The following is a 12,827-nucleotide window of genomic DNA, read 5'->3' on the forward strand; positions in this document are numbered from 1 at the left end:
TTTGCTCCTCCTATGGGGCTGCAAACCTCTTCAGCTCCTTGTGTCCTTTCTCCATTTCCTCCATTAGGGACCCTAGTCCATTAGTTGACTGTGAACTAGGAGTATTTTGATCCCCTTCTAATAAGGATCAAAGTATCCACACTTTGGTTTTCATTCTTCTTGAGCTTCATGTTGTCTGTGAATGGTATCTTGGGTGTTCCAAACTTTTGGGATAATATCCACTTATCAGCAAGTGCACATCATGTGTGTTCTATTGTGATTGGATTACCTCACACAGGATGATATTTTCTAGTTCCATCCATTTGCCTAAGAATTTCATGAACTCTTTGTTATTAATAGCTGAGTAGTACTCCATTGTATATTATATATATATATATATATATATATATATATATATATATATATATATATATATATATATATATATATATACCACAATTTCTGTATCCATTTCTCTGTTGAGGGACATCTGGGTTCTTTCCAGCTTTTGGCTATCATAAATATGTCTTCTATGAACATAGTGGTGCATGTGTCCTTAGTACAGTGTGTATGTGCACAGTAGTAGTATAGCTGGGTCCTCAGTACTATGTACAATTTTCTGAAGAGCTGCCAAACTGATTTCCAGAGTGGTGCCTAAACAATATCTTTATAATGACAACACTGGTTTATATCACAAAGTATAAGAGTTAATCTCACAAGATCCAGCCCAAGGTAAATAGATACAGGCATGCAAGGATTGGTAAAAAGATGAATCAGTATTCACTAAGGAGGAAGCCTCTACATATTATCTAACACCAAGTGTCAGGAATAAATCTTGTACATACTAGCACCCTTATCAACTGGTACACAAAGCCCATGAACTACATAGAGATAAATTACATGAATTCTTTGACTTGTTTCTTCTCAATGGCTAATGAAGTATTTGGGAATTGATATCTGTTAGTTTCTATCTGGAAATTTGGTTTATGTTCACGTAGTCAAATTAGGATAGCATCATTTTGGTGGACACAGGTATGAATACAATTCAATAACATATATAGTAACCAAAACCATGGCTAATACCTTGAGTGAAATGCTTTAGTTGCTGTGTGAGGAGGGATAATATGGCTGACTCTACAGTGTTTGTAAAACTTACATTTATTGAAAATTGCTTTTTCCATTTAAATAGTACTTTTATAGTTTGTGATTATTATGCAGTAAATATATTTTTCTGCCTTCTCCTTCCCTTGCTTTCTTCCCAAATTTCTAATATATAACCCTTGCTTTCTTTTACTTTTACAGGCTACTTTTCATGAATTTTTGTTACACTCGTATGCATATAGGTATATAAAACATATTGCAAATAGAAACAGTTTAGTCTAAGTAATGTATTCACATTGTTTGCATGTGCATTTCATGGCTCAATCTTTTTTATTAGACAAATAATTGGTGTGGCATTTCAAGAGGGTGGATTATTTCTTAGTTGAGTTTGGAGACAAAAAAGTTTCAAAAAGGAAACATTTCATTTTGGTGGGTTGATGTACCCTTGTCTTTGCCAATCTGCTTTGGTATTTCTTTCTTCTTGTTGGCTCTTTTAAATTTTTTATTGGTTATTTTATTTATTTAAATCTCATATGCTATCCCCCTTCACAGTTTAAACTAAAAAAAACCTATCCCACCCTCCCTCCCCCCCCCCCCCGTTTATATGAGGATTCTCCCCGACTCACCCACACATTCCTGCCTCTACGCCCTACCATTCTCCTATATTGAGGCATCAAACCTTCATAGGACCAAGTTCCTTTGGTCCTAGGTCCCATTGTTGCCAGATAACCCCATCCTCGGCTACTAATACAGCTGGAGCCATGGTCCCTAGATGTGTATTCTTTTGTTGGTGGTTTAAATCCTCAGAGCTCTGAGGGGGGGGGGTCTGGTATGTTGATATTGTTGTATTTCCGATGGGGTTGCAAACCTCAAAACCTTATTCATCCTTCCCCTAACTCCTCCACTGGGGTCCCCATGTTCAGTCTGATGGTTAGCTGCAAGCATCCATGCCTGTATCAGTAAGGGTCTGGCAGAGCCTATCAGGAGATAGCCATATCAGGCTCCCATCAGCAAGTACTTGTTGGCATCAACAATAGTGAATGAGTTTGGTGGCTGCACATGGAATGGATTCCCTGGTGGGGTAGTCTATGGATGGCCTCTCCTTCAGTCTCTGTACCATTCTTTGTCTCTGTATTTCCTTTAGACAGGAGTAATTATGCATTAAAATTTTAAGAAGGGTGGGTGACCCCATCCCTCAACCAGGGGCTGTGCCTAACCTCTGGATATCGTCTCTATAGTTTCTCTCTCCCCATTTTGTTACATATTTCAGCTAAAGTTATCCACATTGGGTCCTGGGAGCCTCTTGCTTTCCTTGCTCTGGGACTTCCTATTGGCTACCCCCAGTTCACATCTGCCATTGCTACAGACCTCTGTTCAATTTCCTGACCCTCTGTACTCATCCCCAGTCTCCTCCCACTCCTGATCCTGCTCCATCTTTTTTTCTCTCCCTCCTCTCTTCCTTCAAAGTCCCTCCTACCCTCTACCTCTTGTGATTATTTTGTTCTCTTTTCTAAATAGAAGTGAAGCATCCGCAGATTGATATTCCTTCTTCATGACCTTCCTGTTATCTGTAAGGCAAAGGACACTGTCAATAGGACACAGCAACAACCTTCAGGATGGGACAAGATCTTTACCCACCCTACATCTGATAAAAGGATAATATGTGCCACTGCTGCCTGTCATTTCTGCTGGGGCAGACTCTTCCCAGGTCTGCCATAGTGAAAACACCATTTTCTGATACATTCTAGAGAATCAGCTGCACTCGGAGCATTTGAGAACCAGAAGCACTCAGGGACTTTGGGTCTGCTATAGTGAAGACAATGGCTCCTGATACATCATAAAGAGCCCACTGCACTCAGGGCATTTGGTCCCTCTGCAGGAGTGTGGAGAGGTCAGGGAGCATGGTGATGATCCTGGACCACAGAGCTACATCCACAAACACCACCACAGGAGAGCTGGTCTCCCAGGAGTGCCTACATACCAGTGTGCACAGAGAGAACGGGAATCCCAGGAGTACAGATACACAGGCTTGCAGGACAGAGAAGCCACAGTCAGAGACACCAAGACCAGCTAACACCAGAGATAACCAGATGGCCAACGACAAACAGGAGAACATTACCAACAGAAACCAAGGCAACATGGCACCATCCAAACCTAGTTCTCCCACAACAGCAAATCCTGGATACCCCTAACATAACACAAAAGCAAGATCTAGATTTAAAATTACATCTCGTGAAGCTGACAGAGGACTTCAAGAAGGACATAAATAATTTCCTTAAAGAAATACAGGAGAACATGAGTCAACAAGAAGCCCTTAAAAAAGGAAACACAAAAATCCCTTAAAGAAATACACGCAAACATCGGTCAACAGGTAGAAGCCCTTAAAGAGGAATCACAAAAACCCCTTATAGAATTATAGGAAAACACAAACAAGCGAAGGAACTGAACCAAACCATCCAGAGTCTAAATATGGAAAGAGAAACAATAAAGAAATCACAAAGGGAGACAACTCTGGAGATAGAAAACCTTGTAAAGAAATCAGGAGTCATAGATGCAAACATCAGCAACAGAATACAGGACAAAGAAGAATCTCAGGGGCAGAAGATACCAGAGAAAGCATGGACTCAACAATCAGAGAAAATGCAAAATATAAAAAGTTTGTAACCCAAAACATCCAGGAAATCCAGGATACAATGAGAAGATTATATACCTAAGGATTATAGGTATACAAGAGAGAAAAGATTTACAACTTAAAGGGCCAGTAAATATCTTCAACAAAATTATAGAAGAAAACTTCCCTAACCTAAAGAGAGAGATGCCCATGAACATACAAGAAGCCTAAAGAACTCCAAATAGACTGGACCTAAACAGAAATCCCTCCCATGACAAAATTTAAACGCTAAACGCACTAAACAAAGAAAAAATATTAAAAACAGTAAGGGAAAAAGATCAAGAAACATATAAAAGCAGACCTATCAGAATTACACCAGACTTCTCACCAGAAACTATGAAATCTAGAGGATCCTGGACAGGTGTCATACAAATCCTAAGAGAACATAAATGTCAGTCCATGCTACTATACCCAGCAAAACTCTGAATTACCATAGACAAAGAAAACAAGACATTCCATGACAAAACCAAATTTACACAATATCTTTTCATAAACTTAGCTCTACAAAGGATAATGAGTAGAAAATACCAACACAAGGAGGGAAACTACACCCTAGAAAAAGCAAGAAAGTAATCTTCTCTCAACAAACCCAAAAGAAGATAGCCACACAATCAGAATTCCACCTTTAACAATGAAAATAACAGAAAATAGCAATCACTTTTCCTTAATAATTCTTAACATCAATGGCCTCAATTCCCCCAATAAAAAGCCATAGACTAACAGACTGGATATGTAAACCAGACCCAACAATTGGCTTCATACAAGAAACCCACCTCAGTAACAAAGACAGTCACTACCTCACAGTCAAAATTTGGAAAACAATTTTACAAGCAAATGGTCCCAAGAAATAAGCTGGAGTGGCCATTCTTATATCAAATAAAATCAACTTTCAACCAAAAGTTGTCAAAAAAAGATAAGGAGGGACACTTCATAGTGGTCAAAGGAAAAATCTACCAAGAAGAACTCTCAGTTGTGAACATCTATGCTCCAAATGCAGGGATACCCACATTAATAAAAGAAACTTTATTAAAGCTCAAAGCATACATTGCACCCCACACAATAACAGTGGGAGACTTCAACACCCCACTCTCAGCAATAGACAAATTATGGAAACACAAGCTAAACAGAGAAAGAGCAAAACTAACTGAAGTTATGGACTAAATGGATCTAACAGATATTAATAGAACATTCAATCCTAAACAAAAAGAATATACCTTCTTCTCAGCACCTCATGGTATCTTCTCCAAAATTGACCATATAAATAATTGATCACAAAAGAGGTCTCAACAGACACAGGAATATTGAAATAATTCCATGCACCCTATCAGATCACTATGGCCTAAGGCTGGACTTTAGTTCAAACAAAAAGAGCAGAAAATATACATAATCAGGGACGCTGAACAATGTTCTACTCAATGATAGCTTGCTCAAGGGAGAAATAAAGAAATTAAAGACTTTATAGAAATTAATGAAAATAAGGACACATCATCATGCCAAAACTTATGGGACACAATGAAAGCAGTGCCAAGAGGAAAACTAATAGCTCTAAGTGCCTTCAAAAAAAAAAATGGAGAGAGCTTACGCTAGCAGCTTGACAACATACAGGAAAGTTCTAGAACAAAAGAAAGCAAATACACCCAAGAGGAGTAAACTGCAGGAAATAATCAAACTCAGGACTGAAATCAACCAAATAGAAACAAAAACAACTATACAAAGAATAAACGAAACCAGGAGGTGGTTCTTTGAGAAAATCAACCAGAGAGATAAATCCTTAGCCAAACTAACTAGAGGGCACAGAAGCACTACCTAAATTAATAAAATCAGAAATGAAAAGGGAGATATAACAATAGAAACTAGCCGGGCAGTAGTGTCACACGCCTTTAATTCCCAGCACTTGGGAGGCAGAGGCAGGCGGATTTCTGAGTTCAAAGCCAGCCTGGTCTACAAAGTGAGTTCCAGGACAGCCAAGGCTATACAGAGAAACCCTGTCTCAAAAAAAAAAAAAAAAAAAAAAAATAGAAACTGTGGAAATTAAGAAATCACCAGATACTACTACAAGAGCAAATACTCAACAAAATTGGAAAATCTGAACAAAATGGACAATTTTCTAGACACATACCAGGTGCCAACATTAAAACGGGATCAGATAAACCATCTAAATAGTTAAATCAAGCCTCTTGAAATAGACGCAGTTGTTAATAGTCTCCCAAGCCAAAAAAAAAAAAAAAAAAAAAAAAAAAAAAAAAAAAAAAAAAGCCCAGGACCAGATGGGTTTAGTGGGAAATTCTATCAGATCTTCAAAGAAGAGTTAATACTGATACTCTTCAAACTATTCCACAAAATAGAAACACAAGGAACACCAGCCAATTCATTCTATGAAGGCACAATAATGCTTATACCTAAACCAAACAAAGACCAAACAAGGAAAGAGAAGTTAAGACTAGTTTCCCTTATGAACATTGATGCAAAAATACTCAACAAATCTCTGGCCAGCCAAATCAAAAAATGCATCAAAACAATAATTCACCTTCATCAAGTAGGCTTCATCCCAGGGATGCAGGGATGGTACAATATATGCAAATCCATCATTGTAATCCACTACATAAACAAAATTTAAAAAAAAAAAAACACATGGTCATTTTATTAGATGCTGAAATCGCTTTTGACAAAATTCAGCATCCCTTCATGGTAAAATCTTGGAGAGATCAGGAATTCAAGGCCTATAACCAAACATAGTGAAAGCAATTTACTGTAAAGCGGTAGCCACTACCTTATTAGGACTACATATTATAAGTCCACCTGTGACAAGAGATCTCTTCCCCCAAAGGGTAGTAGGCAAATTTGGCATAAGGCTGAATTTGTCCTGAATTGCCTTCTTCATCTTTCCAGGTTAGAAGTTTAGCGCTTTGCTTTGGGTTATTGGCATAACCAATCCCTCAGAGGTGAGTGAGCGTATCTGACAAGGGCCAAGTTGAAGGCCAGTCTTGTCCTCTAATAGTTGTCACATCAGCTCCAGCATCTATTAATCCTTCAAAGTTTTTTCCCTCAATTGTTAATTTAAGGTTAGATCTCTTACTAGAAATAGATTGAACCCAGTACACAACAGAGGAACCAAAGCCACTCTGTCCTCTCTTACTGGAATCTGGAAGGTAGGTAGTTGATACAAAGGAACTAAGTTGAGCAATTCTTTGGTTAGCAGGTATAGTTATAATACCATGAAGGGAAGCAGCCATAATTTTAATTTCTCCCTCATAATCATTGTCTATGACACCTGGCTAACTGTGCAGTTCTTTTACAATAGTACTGCTTCGTCCTAGAAGCAATCCACAAGTTTCTGCAGGCAAAGATCCAAAAACTCCTGTAGGCAGGGTCTGAACTCCCATTTCTGGGGTTAATACAAGATGGGAGGTGGAATAGATGTCCAATCCTGAGCTGCCTGGTGTTGCCCTGAAAATTCAAAAACGGATTTCCCTGGCCTGGCAGCGGCTTCATGCCGCACAAAATGCTTGCTGTGGGCATCTGGGGGGAGGCTGGCCCCTCTGCCTGAGGCTGGCCCGCCTGCCTGAGGTTGGCCCCTCTGCCTGAGGCTGGCCCTCTGCCTGAGGTTGGCCCCTCTCCCTGAGGCTGGCCCGTCTGCCTGGTTCCCGACACGGGACAGCCCTGAATATATCTTAGATTTACAGTGCCTGGCCCAGTGATTACCTTTCCTGCATCTAGAACAAACTCCTGGGGATAATTTGATTGCCCACTTACAGAGCCTCTGTTCCTAGGGCAATCACTTCTAAAATGACCCAAACCTCCACATTTAAAACACATTTTATTCTCTGTCTCTGTGAGAGTATGGCTTGCATGGTGGTTCCTTGCAAAGCTGTAGCCATAGCTAGACTTTGATTGTATGAAGGCCCAGTCTCTGCACAAAGGCAAATATACCCAGCTAAGTCTATCCGTCCCTTGTAAGGTCTAATGGTGGTATGACAAGCTGCATTAGCATTCTCATAAGACAATTGTGAGACAAAGATTCTGCTTGAGAATTTCCAAAAATTCTATTAGCTGATTTCAGTAGCCTATCCACAAAATCCTGAAAAAGTTCACCAGGTGCCTGTCTAATGCTTGCTAAACTTCCACTGAGATCCCCTTTAGTCGGTAATTGATTCCACGAGTGGTGGGCAGCCATTGCAACCTGTGCATACACTCCAACAGGGAACCCAATCTGATTAGCATTGCCTCCATATTGACCTTCTCCTAGTAGCAAGTTAGTGTCCCAATCTGGATTACCTGATTCATCCCAGCAGTTCTCTTACTAGCTTCACTCCATTCAGAATTCCAAAAGAAGAAATCTCCTCCTGACAATGTAGCCTTACATAGAATCTTTCAATCTTGTGGGGTTAAGCTTGACTGCATCACAGTATCCAATAAAGCTTGTGAAAAAGGAGCTAGGACTATGCTGTGCCACAGCTGTCTTTAATTCCTTTATCACTTTGAACTCCATGGTCTGATATTGTCTAACTATATTCTGCTGGTCTATGATCTCAATGACTAAGTTAGATGTGTCCGTCTTTCCCTGTGAGCCTGACTTAAAGCTCTTTCTAGTGGCGATTGGTGTGTCTCAGGATCAGTGCTCCTTCCTGAACTTGATACACTTTCTGCAACATAATTTCAAACTCCAATTTATGTAGTTGCATATCCATCTTGGTATCATCTCGTACAGTAGAGGCCACAGGCAGAGCAGAAGGTGCACTAGGAGGCCAATCCTCACCATAATATTAGGCACCTCCTTCGTCTGAATGAGCTTTCTCCTCTAATGTTAGCTCTTCAGTAGTGTCTCTGTATCTTTCTAAGTTAGGGTTGAGAAGACTCTTTTCTGAGGAAGTCCTCTCTGGCAGGCTTCGATCTTGAGATTCCTCAAGTTCTCCCTGTGTGATATCTGGTGCCTGTGAGATCTCTTCATCAGTAGCATCTTTTATAAGCATCCAGAGGCAGAGGGTAGTATTATCTGCCTTGGTGGCTCTTAGTGCTTTTCCAATTTTTTCCCAGGTTCTCTTATATAAAGTTCTTTTTTTCTCAGAACCATGGGCAACAAGAATCTATCTGATCTAAAAAACCTTCTAACCATTGTTTTTCAAACCCTACTCCTTTCTCCTGAAGCAGCTCTTGAAGGCTGCGAACAAACGCCTGTTTTGAATTTCCTATCCCATTTCCCACTGTCACCTCCTAAGCAAGCTCAGTGTTGGGTCTACGCTGTCCCACTTAGCCTGTATCCTTCTGCACCAACAACAACAGCTTCAAAAAGATGAAATTTTAGACTAGTGTTAGTATTTAGCTCCTGTATTTGCTCCTCATGCAGGGTACTGTCTTTTTCTATTTTCTGCAAAGCTTCGCCAAGACAGGGTCACCTCAGGAGACCTTCCTGTGCCTGGACACTCATCAGGCGCAAATCTGTAATTGCTCGCAGTTATGTCAAACAGGTTCCCTGGAAGGGAAGCTGGGGATGTATGGGAAGTTGGGGAAATGAGATGGAGACCAAGACAACAGCACCTGCTCAAAGCTTCAAGGTTTAATGGAGGACTCAGAATTTTAAGGTTTCAGGCAAGACTCTTCCCCCAAATTCCAGGGTGTGTTCTGGGGAACTGGTCTGGCTGTTCCCTTGGCATTGGCTTCACTGCACAGGCAGCTGGGTGGGTCACCTGCTTAATTCAGGAATTTGTAAATCTGGAGGAACAAAGAACTTCACCTTGGTCTGAGTGCTCCACCCTAGGTGGAGAGGATTATGGCTAACACAGGAATTTCTGCTCCGAGGCTGGGAGTAGAACTTCTTGGTCAATGTCAAGTTCCTGCCAGGTGGCATGGCACCCCAATAAGGCTCTTTACACTGGATGTTTTCAGTCAGGAGCTTTTTGCATTTTGTGTTTCTTTGACTGCTGTGTCAATGTTTTCTATCTTCTGCACCGAGATTCTCTCTTCTTTCTCTTGTATTCTGTTGGTGATGCTTGCATCTATTACTCCTGATTTCTTTCAGTGGTTTTCTATCTCCAGTGTTGACTCTCTTTGTGATTTCTTAAATTTTCAACTTCCATTTTTAAATCCTGGATGGTTCTATTCAGTTCCTTCACCTGTTTGAGTGTGTTTTTCTGTAATTCTTTAGGGGCTTCTATCTGTTTACCTGTGTTCTCCTGTATTTCTTTAAGGAAGTTACTAATGTTATTCTTAATGTCCTCTATCAGCATCATGAGATGTGATTTTAAATCCAGCTCTTGCTTTTCTGGTGTGTTGGGGTATCCAGGATTGCTATGGCGGGAGAACTGGTTTCTGATGTGCCAAGTAGCATTGGTTTCTGTTGCTTATGGTCTTGTGCTTGCCTTTGTCATCTGGTTATCTCTGGTGTTCATTGTTCTTCCTTTTTTTTGGCTGGAGCTTGTCCCTGCTGTGGGCCTGTAAGCCTGTGTCAGCACTCTTAGGAGACCAACACTTTTCAGACAGGATGTGGATACAGATGGCTGTGGAGCCTCTCGGCTCCAGGGTGCAGATGGTGACTGGACTGGTCCGGTCCCAGCTGCTCCACTGGATGCCCTGTGCATTCCTAAACTTTCCCCTCCAGACAGTTATTGGAGACAAAGTGTGGATCTCACCTCCGCGCCCAGAAGTGAAGGCTCTGCTGGGAGATCCCACTCTCCTGGTGGGCAGTGCACAGAGAGAAGTGGAGCTGCCGGGCTCCCTGGTGCAAATGGTGACAGGAGGGCTCCTGTCCCAGCTGCTCCACTGATCATATGATGGTGAACATTTCGTTAGGTGCTTCTCGGCCATTTGATATTCCTCAGTTGAGATTTATTTGTTTACCTCTGTACACCTCTTTTACTAGGGCTACGTGTTTCTCTGGAATCTAACTTGTTGAGTTGTTTGTATCTATTGGGTATTAGCCCTCTGTTGTATGGAGGGTTGGTAAAGATCTTTTCCCAATCTGTTGATGGCAGTTTTGCCCTCTTAACAGTGTCCTTTGCATTACAGAAGCTTTGCAATTATATGAGGTCCCATTTATCAATTACTGATTTTAGAGCACAAGTCATTGGCGTTCAGTTCAGGAAATTTTCTACTGTGCCCATGTGCTTGAGGCTCTGCCCCACTTTCTCTTCTATTGGTTTCAGTATATCTGGTTTTATGTGGAGGTCCTTGATCCACTTGGACTTGAGCTTTGTACTTGAAGATAAGAGTGGATCCATTTGCGTTCTTCTACATGCTGACCTCCAGTTGAACCAGCACCACTTGTTGAAAATGTTCTTTTCCACTGGGTGGTTTAAGCTCCTCTGTCACAGATCAAGTGACCATAGGTGTGTGGGTCCATTTCTGTGTCTTCAGTTCCATTCCACTGATCTACCTGCCTGTCTTTGTTCCACTACCATGTGGTTTTTATGACTATTGCGCTGTAGCACAGCCTGGGGTCACGGATGGTGATGATTCCCACAGAAGTTCTTTTATTGTTGAGAAAAGTTTTTGATATCCTGAAGGTTTGGTTATTCTAAATAAATTTGTGTATTGCACTTTCAAACTCTATGAAGAACTGAGTGGCAATTTTGATAGGGGTTGCATTTGATCTGTAGATTGCTTTTGGCAAGATGGCCATTTTTACCGTATTAACCCTGCAAATCAATGAAGATGGGAGATCTTTCCATCTTCTGAAATCATCTTCAGTTACTTTCTTCAGGAACTTGAAGTTCTTGTCATACAGATCTTTCTTTCACTTGCTTGGTTAGAGTCACAAGGTTTTTATATTATTTGTGACTATTGTGAAGCATGTTGTTTTCCTAATTTTTTCTCAGCCTGTTTATCCTTTGAGTAGAGAAAGGCTACTGATTTGTTTGACTTAATTTTATATTCAGCCACTTGCTGAAATTATATTTCACCTGTAGGAGCTCTCTGTTGGAACTTTTGGTGTCACTTAAATATACTGTCATATCATCTGCAAATAGTGATATTTTGACTTCTTCCTTTCCAATTTGTATCTCTTTGACCTCCTTTTGTTGTCTAATTGCTATTCCTAGGATTTTGAGTACTATATTGAATAGGTAAGGAGAGAGTAGACAGCCTTGTCTAGTCCCTGATTTTAGTGGGATTGCTTCAAATTTCTCTTTATTTAGTTTGAGGTTGGATACTGATTTGCTCTGCATTGATTTTACTAAATTTATGTATGGGCCTTGAATTTCTGACTTTTACAAGACATTTGCAATGAAGGGGTGCTAGATTTTGTCAAATGATTTTTCAGCATCTAATGAAATAAATGATCGTGTGGTTTTTCTCTTTGAGTTTGTTCCTATAATGAGTTATTGTGTTGGTGAACATTTTATATATTGACCCATCCCCGCATTCCTGGATGAAGCCTACTTGATCATGGTGAATAATTGTTTTGATATGTTCTTTAATTTTTTGTGAGAATTTTATTGAATATTTTGCATCAATATTCATAAGGAAAATTAGTCTGAAATTTTCTTTCAATGTTGGGTCTTTGTGTCGCTTAGGTATAAGCATAATTGTGGCTTCTTAAAACAACTTGGATAGTGTTCCTTCTGTTTCTATTTTGTGGAATAATTTGAAGAATATTGTTATAAAACCATATGGTCTTGTGCTTTTTTTGTTGTTGTTGTTGGGAGACTTTTAATGGCTGCTTCTATGTCTTTAGGGCTTATGGAAATATTTAAATAGTTTGTCTGATCGTGATTTAATTTTGGTACCTGGTATCTGTCTAGAAAATTGTCCATTTCACCCAGACTTTCTAGTTTTGTTGAGTATACTCTTCTGTAGTAAGATCTAAAAATATTTTTGCATTTCCTGTTTCCGTCCTTATGTCTCCCTTTGATTTTCTCAAAGAACCAACCCCTGGTTTTGTTGGTTTCCATGTAGATCTTTTTGTTTCTACTTGATTAATTTCAGTTCTCAGGTTGATTATTTCCTGCTGGGTACTCCACTTGGGTGTATTTTCTTCTTTTTGTTCTAGAGCTTTCAGGTGTGCTGTTAAGCTGATAGTGTATGATCTCTCCATCTTTTTCTTTCTTTGGGGGACAGGGAAATGACTCATAGCTATGGGTTT

This window comes from Apodemus sylvaticus, chromosome 20, assembly GCF_947179515.1.
Source record: "Apodemus sylvaticus chromosome 20, mApoSyl1.1, whole genome shotgun sequence".
In the NCBI taxonomy this organism is placed as follows: Eukaryota; Metazoa; Chordata; class Mammalia; order Rodentia; family Muridae; genus Apodemus; species Apodemus sylvaticus.